At 42.3% G+C, this 15,467-nt stretch overlaps 1 protein-coding gene across 2 annotated transcripts in view; it reads left to right on the top strand.

The window, feature by feature from the left end:
- Positions 1-15,467, top strand: part of RALGAPA2 (Ral GTPase activating protein catalytic subunit alpha 2) — a 259,317-nt gene that overhangs the window by 122,757 nt on the left and 121,093 nt on the right. The window lies entirely within an intron of this gene.

The raw sequence follows: 15,467 nt of genomic DNA on the forward strand, positions 1-15,467 counted from the left end.
ATATAGTGAAAACTTTGATGGTAGTTTCAGAAATTGTGGGCAGGAGATGGGAGGAAACAAGAAAATTTCAAGAAGTTTTTGAACGTTTTATCACCAGATCTTCTCCACCAGTTAGAGATGTAGGGAGTCTCAGAATTTATGCGGTAGATGAGAAACACTCAACAATGAACTGGAGTCATTTAGTAACTACCACAAGGCTGTCCCCTCTGTACCTATTTTAATCTTGGTTGTATCATGAAGACACAAAAGTTTTCATGTCCCAACAGTCAGCTTTCCATTGCTTCAGAATGTCCTTAAGCCTCCCCTGCCCCAGGGCTCTGTTGGAAGGTTTGCAGTGTATTCTCTGAAGCAGTCTCTGAGCTTCTACCTCAGGAGTGACCACACTGTCCTAGCAACCTGTCTGTGTCATGTTTGCTCTGACTTCAGTAATTTCAAGGCGATCTCTGTCGCAGAGGCTGTCATATATCCTAGACAAGGGTATGTGATGGAATTGTTCATCGTGTCTACCCAGGTAGTGCAGTCATTGCAACTGGAGTGTCTTTTACAGGGTGATGCAGCTGAGGGTGTATGGAAAGCTAAGGAGGAGAATTAGTTTTAAATAGATAATGAGTTACCCCAATCCAGGAACCGAGACAGGAAGGTGTACTTGACAATGCTGTACTTTAGAGTAATGTTTTGCTAAAGATTTTGCAGGAAAAAAATGTTTGCTTGAAAACGAACAAGTGTGAGGTTTTCTTGAAAGTCAGCAGTAAGCAGTCCCTTATAATAATTTCTCTAGATAATAACAGCTAGGTGTGAGTTTTGAATCTTTATTTTAAGGTGTGTTTGTGAGAAAAAAAATGAATCAACAGAGTGAGATGAATTAAGAGCGCATATGAGCATTTGGGGAGCCCCAAACAGAGATTTTACACATTATTTCCAAAATGTACTTCACAATGGCAAAGAAAAAGTTTTCAGATTTTGCGTTTACATATATATATATTCTACATTTTAATATATGTTATGTTTCCAGTTAGGGATCTTTTGTAGTTCATTGTAAAATAAATAGTAAAAGATGGCTCAACCTAATAATTATCCCAATATACAGGCTTCTGAGACAAACTGGACCTATCATAAATGTCGGCTTTATAATAGGCCTATTGTTTAGGCCATTGGCGTCTGCATTTTTATATGTTTTAATAGAATTGACTGTTTTCTTTAACCTTAACAAGTATTGGTATATATTTTAGAAGCCCTGACTTTCTGCCAAGCAGCATTATTCTAAATAAACTTTATTCCTCTGCCAGGAGAAAATTATGCAAAAGATCCTATAATAAAAGAGAAACCTTTCTCATTTAAGTAAGAAATGCCTCTGGTAATTAGTTTAACTTTTAGTCCACATGTCTAAATAGATGGTGGTAGTTGTTCTAGAACTTACATGTAATTCTGAAAACACATGGTAATTATAGAAAGAAAAGAAAGCTTTTTTTCTTTAGAGAGTACAGTTAAATTCAATTGTTTAATTGGCAAACTGTGCACCTGTGGCTGATATGTCTCAGGGCTTGTTTCCATCATGTGAGAATTCTCCACAGAGCCACACACAAAGAGGATTAATTTATGCAGAGAGAATCTTATAAGGAACTTCCTGTCTATTAATAAGACAAGTAATAGCAAAGAACCTTTATTAAAATATAATATTTATCAGTTTTGTCTTGCTGGTGAAAACCAAGATGGGTTTCCTCTTTTGGCCTTTGGGTGGCAGACTTGTCCACACAGCTGTGTGGTTTTCAACTTCCTTAGGACTGGGGCGCTTTGGACAGTTGGCTATGTGTGGTATGGTCTTTTTACAAAATGCCTTTCTCACCTCAGAGTATCAAAACTGTATCAGCAGTGACCAGTGAAGGACAGAATTATATTAAGCTCTAAAATTTTAAAAGTCTTATAAGCATAATGGTAGTAGACTTTTTTTGTTTGTTTTTTACTTCTAAAAAACTGACCATTTGTAAAATAGATGTGGTACAAATTGCCTGGCATTATATGACACAGTATAAAATCATGATTTAATTCATATCAGATTTATTATGTAAACTAATCTAGCCATTTTAATCTAGAAAACAATAATTCGTGTACCGAATAGACAGAATTCAAAATGTATTACATCCCCAAACAACTTTATTTTATTTTTATTTTCACCAGTTGTAGCTATCCAAATAGCTAATAGTTTAATGGCTAACACAATGACCTTATCATACATTTCCCACAGTACATACATAGTGTGGGTTTGTGGCTTGTTAGTATAATTGAAAACATGCTTTGAAATGGCTCTGTTTTTCCTTGACAATGGAGTTTCAAAAAAAAATTATTCTGTGACTAGTCTAGAAAATAATTAGGATCATAAACACTTTCAAAGAAGTTATAAATTTTGTAGGAAACTTTGGGTGATTTGTGGGACTTCCTAGGCTGCCTCTGAAGGGTCCTCCTTCTGCTCATCCACTTTGTGCCTGGTAGACAGGTGGGGACCCCAAGGGGGTGCCAGGGCATGCATGATGCTCTACCGTCATGCTGCTCTGCAGTTCAGCTAGGGAAATGCCACGACGCATGTTATTAATAATGTAGGTTCAAAAAATAATTGAGAACTTTGGCCCAGTGCCGCAAGTAGAATTCACATGCAGGCTTGCCACTATTCCGCTGGGATTGTCTTTGCTGTTGAGTCACAGTTAATGGGTTGATCAGAAGGTCCTTGATTTTATTCTTTTTTTTAAGATTTATTTATTTTTTTATTGGAAAGTGAGATATGAAGACAGGAGGAGAGACAGAGGAAGATCCTCTGTCCGATAATTTACTCTCTAATCCGAAGCCAGGAGCCAGGAGCTTCTTCCAGGTCTTCCATGCAGGCACAGGGTTCCATGGCTTTGGGCCATCCTACACTGCTTTCCCAGGCCACAAGCAGGGAGCTGGATGGGAAGCTGGGCTGCCGTGATTAGAACCAGCGCTTATAAGGGATCCCGGCACAGCACGTTCAAGGTGTTCAAGGCGAGGACTTTATCTGCTAGGCTACCACGCCCAGATCCTGTTTGTTTGTTTGTTTGTTTGTTTGTTTTTGTTTTTTAGTTTGGTCTACCCCTCCTCTTTCAGAATCTTCCTCCCAACCTGTAAATGCCTTCCCATAGTAGTAGGAGGAGGAGGAGTTTTTTTTGTCATCTTTCTGTGTCTCTTCCAAAGCTGTTCTTGGTTGTTCTTCGTTTTTCCTAATGTATAAGCAGCTTGTCCACCTCAGCCTTCCCCAAGTCTTTTGACATGAAAGGAACTATGTTCCAGACTTATTACAAACAGTTCCTATTAATTTCACGATTATGTGAAACATATGGAAAGATCAATATGTGTGAAATGGAAAAGGACAGTTGAGGAAAAGAATTTTATTTTCATGTTTTTAAAGAACATATCAAAGACTGGAAAGTTTTCTTTTCTTAAAACAAACGAACTATTTTTTAACAATGACTTACAGATTTAATGTCTTAATGTAATTTGTCTGTTATACATCAAAGTTAAAATCTCTTTTAAATGCAAAGCTTAACATTAATGCAAAATTATTGTTGCAAATTTGCATGTAGAAATGTGGGGAAATATTGGTCTTTGTCATTTTCTTCTACAGTGTTGTGCTATCGAATTTTGTAGTGCACCAAAGAAAAAGGAATGAGGCCTCTCTCGAGCGGAGCACATCTTCCTTTGTCTGAGGTGACCATGGAGCCGTGGACTAGAACCTCAGCAGTAGAGGGTTAGGATACTGTGTAGCGTTATGATCAATTATGGAAGCCAGGGCCATGGACCTCCAGTCAGCCTGTCTGGGGTCCCATCTGGGCATTCCCACTTGTTAGCCACGCGCTTTGGGCTGTCTGTGCTTTCACGCCCTTTCTGTAAGATGAGGGTGGTCGGAGTGTCGTTGAAGGAGTCAAGGCAGGTAACGCCCAGGGTGCAGAGGGCCATGACAGGCTCGGGCCGCAAGGGCCATGAAAGCATTGTGGGGACGGCAACCCCCGGGGACCTTGTGTGGTTTATTTTTTGTGATGGTGTAAAGTGTTCGTTTTTGTTTCCTTCCCCATATTTTGTCTTACTTTTGAGCATAGATTGACTAAAAAATGTGACTAGGCATTGTGGAATTTCCAAACGTGGAGAAATAACCACTCCCCATGCTGTGAATCAGGCAGAAGTGTATTTAAAAAATGATTTGATCCTTGTGTGCTCATGACCCAGAAATGTGCCATGTGTGTCCATATGACCATTGGCTCCCCAGCCACCCAGCGTGCCTTCTGCATGAGGAATCTACAAAGCTGGACTCTGCCTGGCCTAGACGCCTTCTGTAACGACAGCCACCAGGTGCTGCCTTAGCAGAGACACCTGCACATCCACAGGGAGTGGCGGGCAGTGACACGGGAGAGCTGGCCTCCTATCGTGGCCTGTTTGGGAACCTACATCACTGGTCACAGGAGCAGATTGCAGGGTCTCTAACTCTCTTGGAGTACAGCTGGGACATTCTGCTTGCTGCCTTTTCTGCAGTTGTAGATGCATGCTTGGTTCTCTGGCACTTCCAGCCATCCAACAGCCTTCTATAAAAAAAACCTTCTCCTCTTAATCTCTGAAAAGGAAGTTGTATTGTCCACAGGTAGGCCCCGACTTGCCAGCAGCTGCCTCCACAGGGGGCTGTGTGTGCTGTGTTCTGGCAATGCCTCATCAATCCTGGCTGGTATATGTAGCATTGATTGAATGTATTTTTTTCCCTTAATTTTAGCCATGTATTCTGTGTCAGGAATATTTACCTTGTTTCAGGAACATTTGCTTTCATTTAACCTTGTATCTTCATGAACCTTTGCGCCATACCAATGTTAAAACATGATTTTAAGCATCACCTATGCAGAACAGTATTCTATCATAGAAGTCAAAATAGCTCATGATTTTCTTAATGGATGTTACAACCTCCTCTCATGGGGTGTATGATGGAATAGTATAATAATAAACAGTCGTTTGTAAAAAGATCCCATGAGGCCCTTGTGCGAGCATAAAACTCAGCAGTGAGCTGTGAGAGCAGGGTGCCAAGGTGGCACTTGTAAATTGGCCATGCCTGACTCTTTTTTAATAACCCCAGACAGCCTGTATCATGCAGTGATATGTAATAATTGCATCACCTTTTCTCAGACAAAGGACTATTCTTTACTGAAAATTTGGGCTTACAACTAGAATATATGTATATATATTAAAACCATCTTCAGTTTTAAATATGTTTAAGAATAAACATGAACATTCAGTTCTAGAGAAAGTTAAGAGTTAAGATAATCATGCCTATTCCCCTACCAAGGGAAATAAAGTGTTAGTGTGTGTTAACATAGTATGTGAAGTGATTATTTCCTTCAAGGTTTGAAATCACAGGATTTTAATTCAGTGCTCACCAGGAAAAGTACCTCTTTTTAAATTTAGAGGTGTAACTAATGCTAACATCATTAAATAAGAAATTTGATATAAATCAGTGGAGGAATTTTAGAAGACTAACTTTGTTAAAGCTACATTTAAAAATAGTTGTTTAAACTGTAGGCTTGAATAGTGAGCAAAAAAAAACAGGACTCTTTCTAAGCCTTTCCCTGACATTTTTGAAGAATGGGGAAATGGTTGACATAGAGTCAGTGAGAGAGTGGTTGGCTGAGGTCGTCACCACCTCTCCAGGACCTGCTGCTGCGTGGGGTCCTGAGGAGCAGCTGCTTACAGAGCTCTTCCCCCACTCGGGCACTCAGGGAGGCACAGGACAGGGTGGCGGCAGGTGCAGCTAAGGTCTTGGATGGTGATGTTGGCAATGTAGATGATGAAAATGATATTGATAACAGAACTAGTTCAAGTAGATCATCTACAAGATGGGCAAAGTCATCATCATCTAACAGTAGCTTTTGTGAATTTTTTGAAAATTTTTTTTTCTTGGAAAGGCAGATTTAGCAAGAAAAAGATCTTCCATTTGTTGGTTTACTGCTCAAGTGGTCATAACAACTGGAGTTCAGCTGATCCGAAGCCAGGAGTTTTCTCTTGGTCTCCGATGTGGATGCAGGGTCCCAAGCACTTGGGCCATCCTTGATTGCTTTTCCAGGCTACAAGCAGGGAGCTGGATGGGAAGTGGAGCATCCATGACAAAAACTAGCGGACCCATATGGGATCCCAGTGCATTCAAGGCAAGGATTTAGTTATTGAGCCATCACACCGGGCCCAGCTTTTTAAAAAAATTTAAAAACAGCTACTCTGTGCTTATCATTACTGACATTTAAGGAAGACTTGCACTCTGACTGGAAAAATGAATTAATTTTTTTACCAGGACAGTTTTGCCAAGAGAAAACTGTTTCTATTAAAGAAAGATGAAGAGTTTAGAAGTCAAACGAAACAACATTCAGGCCATGAAAATGAAACAGAATACTAAATTCAGACTGTGGAATTATAGTAGAATACTTAATGATGCATAAAATCCTCTAAGTTGGCAATTGAATTTTTATATTCTCTTTTTAAAACTGTTAACTTGTGGCATCCACATCTGTTAGGTTCTGTTAAAAAGCGCAGGCCATGACCCATGGGCAGTACCATTTCAAGGAGCTGACACACATGTGCCAGGGGGTAAAAACTGGGTGTTACAGAGTGTAATTTTAATTCTTTAGAAGGAGGAAGAAAGAAAGGGAATAGAAATGCTGAGAAGGAAGCAGAATCTTGATAGACGCTCATGGGCATTTTGAATTCACACTGACACTGAAATGAGCGCAATCCATGAACGCAGACCTCTGTTCTGATGGGCCTGTGTCTATAAGAGAGCCAGCTGTCATGTGGTTTTTATGCTCTGATACATTGTATGTACAAATACAAGACCTTATGTAAACAATCTGTGTTGGTAATAACTTCGATGTTTTCTCTCCTCCTCCACCAGGGAGGATGCCTTAGCTTTGTCACTCTCTGGCCCTAGGGCGCCCATGGGGTCACAGGTGACCAAGGAGTTAGAACTGAGAGAGCCCTTGAGAATTTGGATGCCCGGATTGGTCTTTAGACATTTTAGTACCAGGGTCCCATCACTCTTTCTTAAATAAGGTACAGGGTCAATAATCTTCATATTAAATATTTTCACCCATCATAATAAAGACCTAGTCAGTTTCTGAGAGTCAAACAAGCATCATTACTATCTACCAGCCCATGCAGAGGACCAGAGAAGTGACATACACATTTGGAACATTGGGCTGTATGGAACATTCTTCCAGCTATGTTGGTTTGAAAGCAACTTGCTGAGGAATGAGACTTAGAAGGAATTTTAAAAATGAATAGATTTAAATGATAGGCCAGGAAACAGGATGATATTTTCCATGTCTGAGATACAGAGCTCTGTAGGCCCTGTTCAAGGAACAATAACTAGAGTGATTTTAATTTAGTGCCAGATTCATGCGTGGGAATACATGAACCCAAGTCCAGGCCACACTGGGTAGAGCCTTGGTTCAGAGTAGTTTTCATCCCACAGATAATGAGGAGGTACTGGAAGTTTTTAAGCACGACACTCAGCATGACCAGAAAGCATTTTTAAGAAGCTTACCCACAGCGGTTATGAGAGCTGGATTAAAATCATGAACAAACGATGACAGCAAGAACAGAGAGAGAATTCTAATAGCTCAGGGCAAGGTAACGCAGGCTAACAAGGCGTGAGACACAGATGGGGTTTGTGTGTGTCTATAAATTTATTTATATGGATGTGGTAATGCACATACATACATATGTTTAACCGTATACATTAGCTGTGTTTATATGCACTTACGCATGTAATTTTGTGGATGTGTATGTGAAATATTTTTGATAGACAGAATGTAGAGCTGGATGGTAAGTATCCTGAGAAGACAAAGCTGTTTGGCACTGTTCCTGTTATCACTCAAAGCAAAACTCTGAAAGACCAGAAGATGAATTGAGAAAAGGAAGCAGGGGTAGGGGGAGGCAGGATAGGATGGCAATGACGGTAACAGCTCATAAACACAGCCTGGACAGTGCAGCTCCAGGGCAGACAAGCAGGTGCATCAGAGCGTATGCCAAGGGTAGATCTTTGCCTGGTAGAATTTAGGAATGCGTGGGAAAGATTTTCAGGGACATTTCTTTCTACTTAAGAGAACTTTGTTTCCTGCCCCCTTTGAAAATTACAAGCAGTTGACATTGCAAATTTGCATTTAAACTTATTCAAGCAGAGCTTCTAAAATCCTCCATTATTTGATGTTTTTATTACTAAGCTTCATTATTATGTTTTTTAAAGTAATTTACTGCTTAGAATGTGTTCTAAAATATTTGTATTTTACTCAAATTGATGATATTTTATTAAATATAAAGGCATGTTATTGCAGTGAACAAAACTGTCCAGTTTAACTTCCATCTGTTGGAAGAATAACATTTGCAAGGATGTGTGAAACGTCCAACCCCTCTCCTAACACACATTATTAATAACAATTGTTATTGTGTGCTTACCATACAAATTCTAAGTGATAAAATGTAGAAGCAATCATTTAATTACTGTCATGTAGTCAGAATTCTGTGACTTCTGAATGTTTCCTGTAAAATTTCAGGGGAACCGGGGAACCTGCACAATCCATAGATGAGTCAGTTTGTCAAAGAAGATTTGACTATAACTTTATTCTTCTGTCAGTGGCTGTAGAGACTTCAGATAGATGGCTGTACCCAAACAGTAAGCTAAAGTGGGGTTTCTGTTCCTTTTACAGCTGTAAAACCAACAATTATTTTCATTAAGCTGCAGACTGAACCCTCTTATACCTCGATAAGGAGAATAGAAATATGTAGAGAGCAACAGATGGTAGAGGTTTCAGTTATGAGGTTTACCACGTGTGTGGTGAACTTGTTTGACAGCTTGCAAGGGCATAAGGGGATAACCCAGGAGGCCTATTGGGGGGTGGGGGGAGTACACCAGTGAGGCTAGAAAACATAGTTGCGTTTGATTCCCCAGGTTTTGCTTCTTTCAGGTAAATGCTATCAGTCAGGAAAATAATTCTTTTTATTTAGTTTGTTCAGTGTGACATGCTAAATGAAATCAGTTAAACCACAAAAATACAACAGTCAGGGATCAGCTCATGAAGCCACCACCTGGAAGTTCAGCATCCTGTATGGGCACCAGTTCAAGCCCCAGCTGCCCCATTTCCAATCCAGCTGCCTGCTAATGCCTTGGGGGAAAACTAGCTGAAGATGGCCCAAGCATTTAGGCCCTTGCCACTCACATGGAAAACACACAAGCAGGCCTCTCCTGGCTTCAGTCTGACCCACCTCTAGCCATTGTAGCCATCTGGGGAGTGAATCAACAAATGAAAGATCTCCTTGCCACCCCCCAACCCCTGCAACTCTTTCAAACAAATAATTCTTTCATATACATATATGTATATGAACATATATAGTAATTCAATATTGTGAAGAAATGATTTTGTTCTTACCAAAGTATAAATATAGTATAAATGCTCTTTCTTTTTAAAAAAAAAATGCATTTATTTGAGAGGCAGAGAGAGATAGACATTAAGAAAGAGGCTGTTTTACTCCCCACATGCTAGGAACTGCTTGGGCAGGGCCAGGGCTGAAACCAGGAGCCACAATTGTGGCAGGAACCCAGCCAGTCCACATGCTCTGCCCTGCCACTCAGGCTGTGCATCTCAGGAGCCGCAGCTGGGAGCTGAGCCTGGCTGGGCACTTCACTGTGGAGTAAGAGCGTAGTTCACTAGCGTAGTATGCACCAGCCTGAACACCTGCCCCCCTCTGGTCTGTGTTCTGTGGAAAGCATGGGTTTTTTTGCCCTCAGGTTTCTCTAGCATGAAGCCCTACTGAGACCCTTAAATTCTGTGTTTATTCTTAAGAAAATAAAACCAAAACACTTTATTACTTAAAGAATTGAAACCTGGGTCTGATTACTTGTGAGTTAATAGGAAAACGATGTGAGGAGAGTTCTGCCTGGAAGCTGCTGCCGAGTGGAATAGCTGACAGCTGCCAAGTCAGCAGAGCCACTGCAGGCCTCTGGGTACTTGGCAGCTGGAGGAAGGGTTCGGGGAGTGAGCACTCATCAGTACACACTTGAGGGGAGAGAGGAGGAACCTCTTGTTAGTCCTGGCCGGTCCAGCACGTGCATGGATGGCATTATGGAGAAAAGTAGGTGATCAAAGCAACCACACTGAGTTGCTATGGCTGGGATTTGGCCTCCAGTTTCAATGCAAGCATGAAACTTCCCATGTGGAAATCCAGCTCTCCTTAACCTAGAATGATGTTCCTTAGAAAGGAGATGTGGGGGTAAGTTTTGCCCACCAAAGGAATATTATGACAATTTTGGAGACATTGTTGGTTGTCACAGCTGTGGAGGGAGAGTGCCCTGGCATGTAGCAGGGAGAGACCAGGCCTAGGGGACGGAGAGGGGGAGTGGGGCAATGGAGCCACAGAGAACTGATGATCCAACACCTGACAGCAGAAAGCTGGCCCAGAGTGCAGTGCAGGTGAGCCTAACCTCGGGATAAGCCAGGCTGTGTGCATTCAATGACCAAACTCAGGAAGGAAAAAGTTTGAAAGTCAAACTCTCTTAACCAAGGAAATTAAATCACAGAAATGAACCAGGGAGACTCAGGTCGGAGCAGCAAATGTTTTAGAGTTATATGAAAATTGCCAATATTTGACTGTTCTTCAAAAGGGGTGGGTGCAAACACATATGGTTCATCTTAGGAAATTCTGACATTTATTTCCAAAGAATCAATACTATTTTTCTTAAAGTAGCAGAACATGGATCTGATTAATTCCGAGTTAATATGAAAACCATCTGAGATGAGTTTAGTCTGGAAGGCTGCTACAGAGCTGTGTGGCCTTCAGCCACCAAGCCCAAGGCCCCACTGGCCTAGGTGGAGGCAGGGGTGTGAGTTCCACCCCTGCGTGGGCGCTCCTGAAGGGGAAGGAGAAGGGCTGGGCACAGAACTGGCCTGGAGACGAGTTGGCATGTAGACACTACATGTAGATCGCCATGCTATGGGGAGAGACCAGAGTGGAGCTGACGGGATGGGGTCCAGTTCATGGCCAGAAACACTTCCTAGCCCAGAGCTGGTGTGCATGGGCTTCACACAGAGCAGGGAACTAATGGGGGCTTGGGCTCCTCTGGGCAGTCAGCCAAGGGCTCTGGGGGGCCTGCTGGGTGGACTGGATGAAAGGGAGCTGCAGCCCTGGTGCTGACACTGCACTTCAGCCACAGCATCGTGGAGTGCGAGATCTCGGAGCCTTTGCTTCCTGAAGCTGCTGGGGCTGTGGTGTGGGTGCCTAGGGGCTCTCTCCTGGGCCAGGCCATGAGGAGGGTGCCCAGGGGCTCTCTCCTGGATTCACCTGTGAGGTAAGTGCCCAGGGGCTCTCCCTGGCCATGAGGTGGGTTCCCAGGGACTCTCCTGGGCCCAGGCTATAAGGTGGGTGCCCAGGTGCTCTCCTGGACTGTGAGATAGTTGCCCAGGGGTTCTGCTGAGCTATGAGGTGGGTGCCCAGGTGCTCTCCTGGACCGTGAAAAGGGTGCCAAAGGGCTCTCTCTGGGGCCAATGAGGACAGTTAAGCCCTCTGTAGGTGCTGCCTTAAATTATGACTTGTTGACCCACAAGAACTCTTTTTCTCATTTAGGAGTCTGCAAACATTTGAAAATTTACCTTTCTAAGCCAGGAGGTGCTAGGAGGCTAAGGGGATGAGGGGCATTGCAGAGACTAACATGGTATTGAGAGCAGGGGGTCCGTTAATTCCCGTTTAGGGGGGAACAGTTTTTGAATCATGATTGGGTTATAATCCATAAAGGATATATCTGAGTACACGGAAATCATGTCAATAAAAGCATTTTCATTTGCAAGTTTTGTTCCTGTGAGAAAGTGCTCTCCTTGTAAGGAGTGACCTCTTTTTGTCTGATTTCTTTTTAATCCATAACAATAAGTGGTGGGGTGGTAATTGCAGATTGTTCAGCTATTAAATGCTATTTACTGGAATACGTTTTAGAAAGAACATTGTTTTTACAAAGAAACAATAAACATCAGTTTCTCTTTTGTTCTCCCATGGAAAAAATATTCTTGAGTAGGTATTTGTGGGCTAGGAAAATTTCAGCAACAGAGAACCTTATGGTAATAAGACATTGAAATGAAATACCTGCCATCCCTGAAGTGGAGTCTTAGTTAAATATGTAGAGTACAGTCCCTTTGTCAAGACCGCATGCTGTTGTCACCTGTTCTCTCCCTTGGTTGCCGTGCAAGGGCCCTGTGCTTTCTGGCTGGCCTGGCTCTCAGCTTTGGGTGACTGTCCACACCCTCAGAGGGTACCATGCTTCTGCTTGCCTCCAACTCTCATCGCAGTTTGCATGGCGCCTTCAACCCCGCCTGCACTTGAGAAGTTTGTCAATTTACAGTAATACTTTTGGTATGAAATTATCTGAGTGATTTGGCTTTCGTTTCAAACTTTTCAAAGGAGGGGATTTTCAATGAGGGTCTGCTTGGTTTTGTCTTGGAAAATTAACATTTCTGTTTAAGATCCTGACTGTAAAGGTCAGTGTCATTTAACAATAGGAATAGTGTTGATGGGGCCTTGAGGCTCACAGCATACTCTTGGAGGCTATCTCCTCTGGCTCCGCCTGAGTACTTCAAGGCGTGCTCCATCTTACTTTCCATTTTACAGATGATGCAGTTGGGACTAAGCGGTCAAATGCCTGCCCAAGATCAGAGAGCAAGCACCCTCTCAGTGTCTTACTGCAGTTTTGTTCTCGAAGTTGTCTTCTTCCCAGGCCGTCTTTCCCATTCTCTCCACCGTCTGCCTGAATGCATCTTTTCGACAGCCAAACATGAGTGTGTCTGTGTTTGGCTTGACAGCCAAAAGGCCAAACAGACATTTCAAGACTGTGTAGCCAGCGCTGTTTGTTGGTTCTTTGTGATGTTCACCTTATCCTGCTTGTGGGGCTGTGGGCCAGGGCTCACGTCTGTGAATCTTGCTGGTTTGCTGGTAGTTCTGGCCTAAGGTTTTCTCCGTAAGTAAGCCAATAGTGTTGCCTTCCTTTGGGATTTTTCTGTCAGCTATTCTTAAGTCCTCCTGTTCCACATAGAAATGAGAGAGGGAGAGAGACCAGTTTTGTTACCCAGGCAGAAACAGGAGATGCTGCCCATCTGAAGGGCTCTGTATAACTCATCCAACCCTTCGAGAAGGCATGGGCTGTAGGCTCCCATAGTTGAATGACCACATCATTGCCATGTACTTTTTTAGAGAACATAAAAACCTTGAAAATATCTATTCTGCTACCCTGTGCAGGTGAAATAATTTTTACTTACAAGAAAACAAACTGGAGATCATATGTTTTGTGTTCTGTAGAATGAAAAGAATGATGTGAGAATACCCCAGAAGATCTGGGGAGTGCCAACAGAAGTAGCTCTTCCTCTCTCATCTTTTCTGGACCCCATCCGGGGGCAGCTACCTGGCACAGCACCTTTCACCCAGATTTGAAAATGGGTTACTTGATTGAGCAGGTGAGAAGGAGATGTGATAAAATGCTTTGGACACTCACCTCTGATGGCATCAGAACCCATACCTGGTGAATTCTGTAGAGGTCATTTTGAGATAAGGAGTCTTTATTTGTTATAGGACTCCTGGTAAATTTCTTTGCTTATTCCCTGGAGGATCTTTCTGCTGCACTCACCTTTTCCTCCCCCACATATGCACAAGTTCCAAAGAATGCTTTGGTAGGAGGCCTCACTGCACATTGAAGATAGGACTCTTAAGACTCAGTTTCCTCATGTGGTACCATTTTCAAGATAGTAGGATTTAAACTACTGATTTCACTTGAAAGTATAGGTTAAAAAAAACACACTAATTGCATTTGAAGTGATAACTGGGCGAAGTGAATGTAACAATTCATATTTCAGAGCTAAGGAGCTTCCACAAAATGGTACTTCCCTTTCAATGTCAGCCCCATTTTATTCGGGAGCATTAAGCAGTGTTTGATTTACATGGAATTAGCATTTCCTCTTTCTTGGAACACGCTTGAGTTTATATCTGAACCTGGAGCTGACTTGAGGCCTTGGCCTTCACTGATCTCTTTTTTCCTTGTCTATGAAAGTGCAATGATGATCTCTTGGATCCTTTTCTAAGTTTTCAACCTCCCAAAGCAACAAATGAAGTGCTTTTGTGCCCAGATTCATCAGGGATATGTTTTCCCTACTACATGTCTCTGCTTGGTTCCAGGGTGACACAAGTGTGCAGTTGGGTCTGCGGCTGGATGCCAGCATTAGGATGAGATGGTTATTTAGGTTGGCGTGATGGATGGTGCTGATGGGCTCTTCACAGCAACCTTGCAGCTGTGCCATTAGGTAGCACCCAACTGAGCTATGCCTCTGATTTCATCCTAGATTTTCTTTTGAATACTCTAAGAATATGGTTCTGGCTGAGGCATTCCCAAGACAAGATAAATTAAACAAACAAAAAAAAAACTTGGGATAGTCTGCTACCCATCTCATTAATACCTGCTTGAATATTTGTGCATATTTTATTCATTCTGGAAATTTCTACCTTAATGATGTTACTGTGTATAGTAATACCCTATGGGTTTTTGACCAGCCTGTTAAGTAGTAGTGGCTCTTACCTTTGGTTTTGTTTCTGCTACAGTATATTGTAAGTGTGCTAGGAGAGGAGGGGGGAAGAGGTATAGATTTTAGATTCCTCCTGTCCCTCTCCACTATGTCCCCACTGCCAGTGATTCCCATGGCAATGTGTAAATTCATCCAAGGAGATGGATAAGATTTACACACTGAAAACTACAGTGTTGCTGCAAGGAATTAAGAACCATCTAAGTGCTTCAGAAAGCATCCTGTATCCTGGATTAGAGCAATACTGTCCAATCTGATCTGCCTGTGGAAGATCTACCTGTCCAAATCCAATGGCCTTTCTGTTTCAGAAATGGAAAAATCAATCCTAAAATTCCTGTGGAATTACCAGAACAATCTTTTAGATTTATTTTATTTTTTATTGCAAAGTCAGATATATAGAGAAGAGGAGAGACAGGAAGATCTTCCATCCGATGATTCACTCTCCAAGTGGCTGAATGGCTGGTGCTGCGCCGATCCAAAGCCAGGAGCCAGGAGCTTCTTCCAGGTCTCCCACACGGGTACAGGGTCCCAAGGCTCTGGGCCGTCCTTGACTGCTTTCTTAGGCCACAAACAGGGAGCTGGATAGGAAGTGGGACTAGAGCTGGCACCCATACGGGATCCGGGCACTTTCAAGGTGAGGACTTTAGCCACTAGGCCACCGTGCTGGGCCCTGCCAAAACAATCTTAAAGGAAACAGAGAACTCATGATTACAAATTTCAAAAGTCTCTGCAAAGCTGTGTCAACTGGTATGGTATTGGTGAAACATTAAATACATAAAAACAATGGAATAGAATATCAAGTCTAGAAATAAACCTGTATGAGCTTAGAGCAGA

Source organism: Ochotona princeps, chromosome 22 (genome assembly GCF_030435755.1).
Source record: "Ochotona princeps isolate mOchPri1 chromosome 22, mOchPri1.hap1, whole genome shotgun sequence".
NCBI classification, from domain to species: domain Eukaryota; kingdom Metazoa; phylum Chordata; class Mammalia; order Lagomorpha; family Ochotonidae; genus Ochotona; species Ochotona princeps.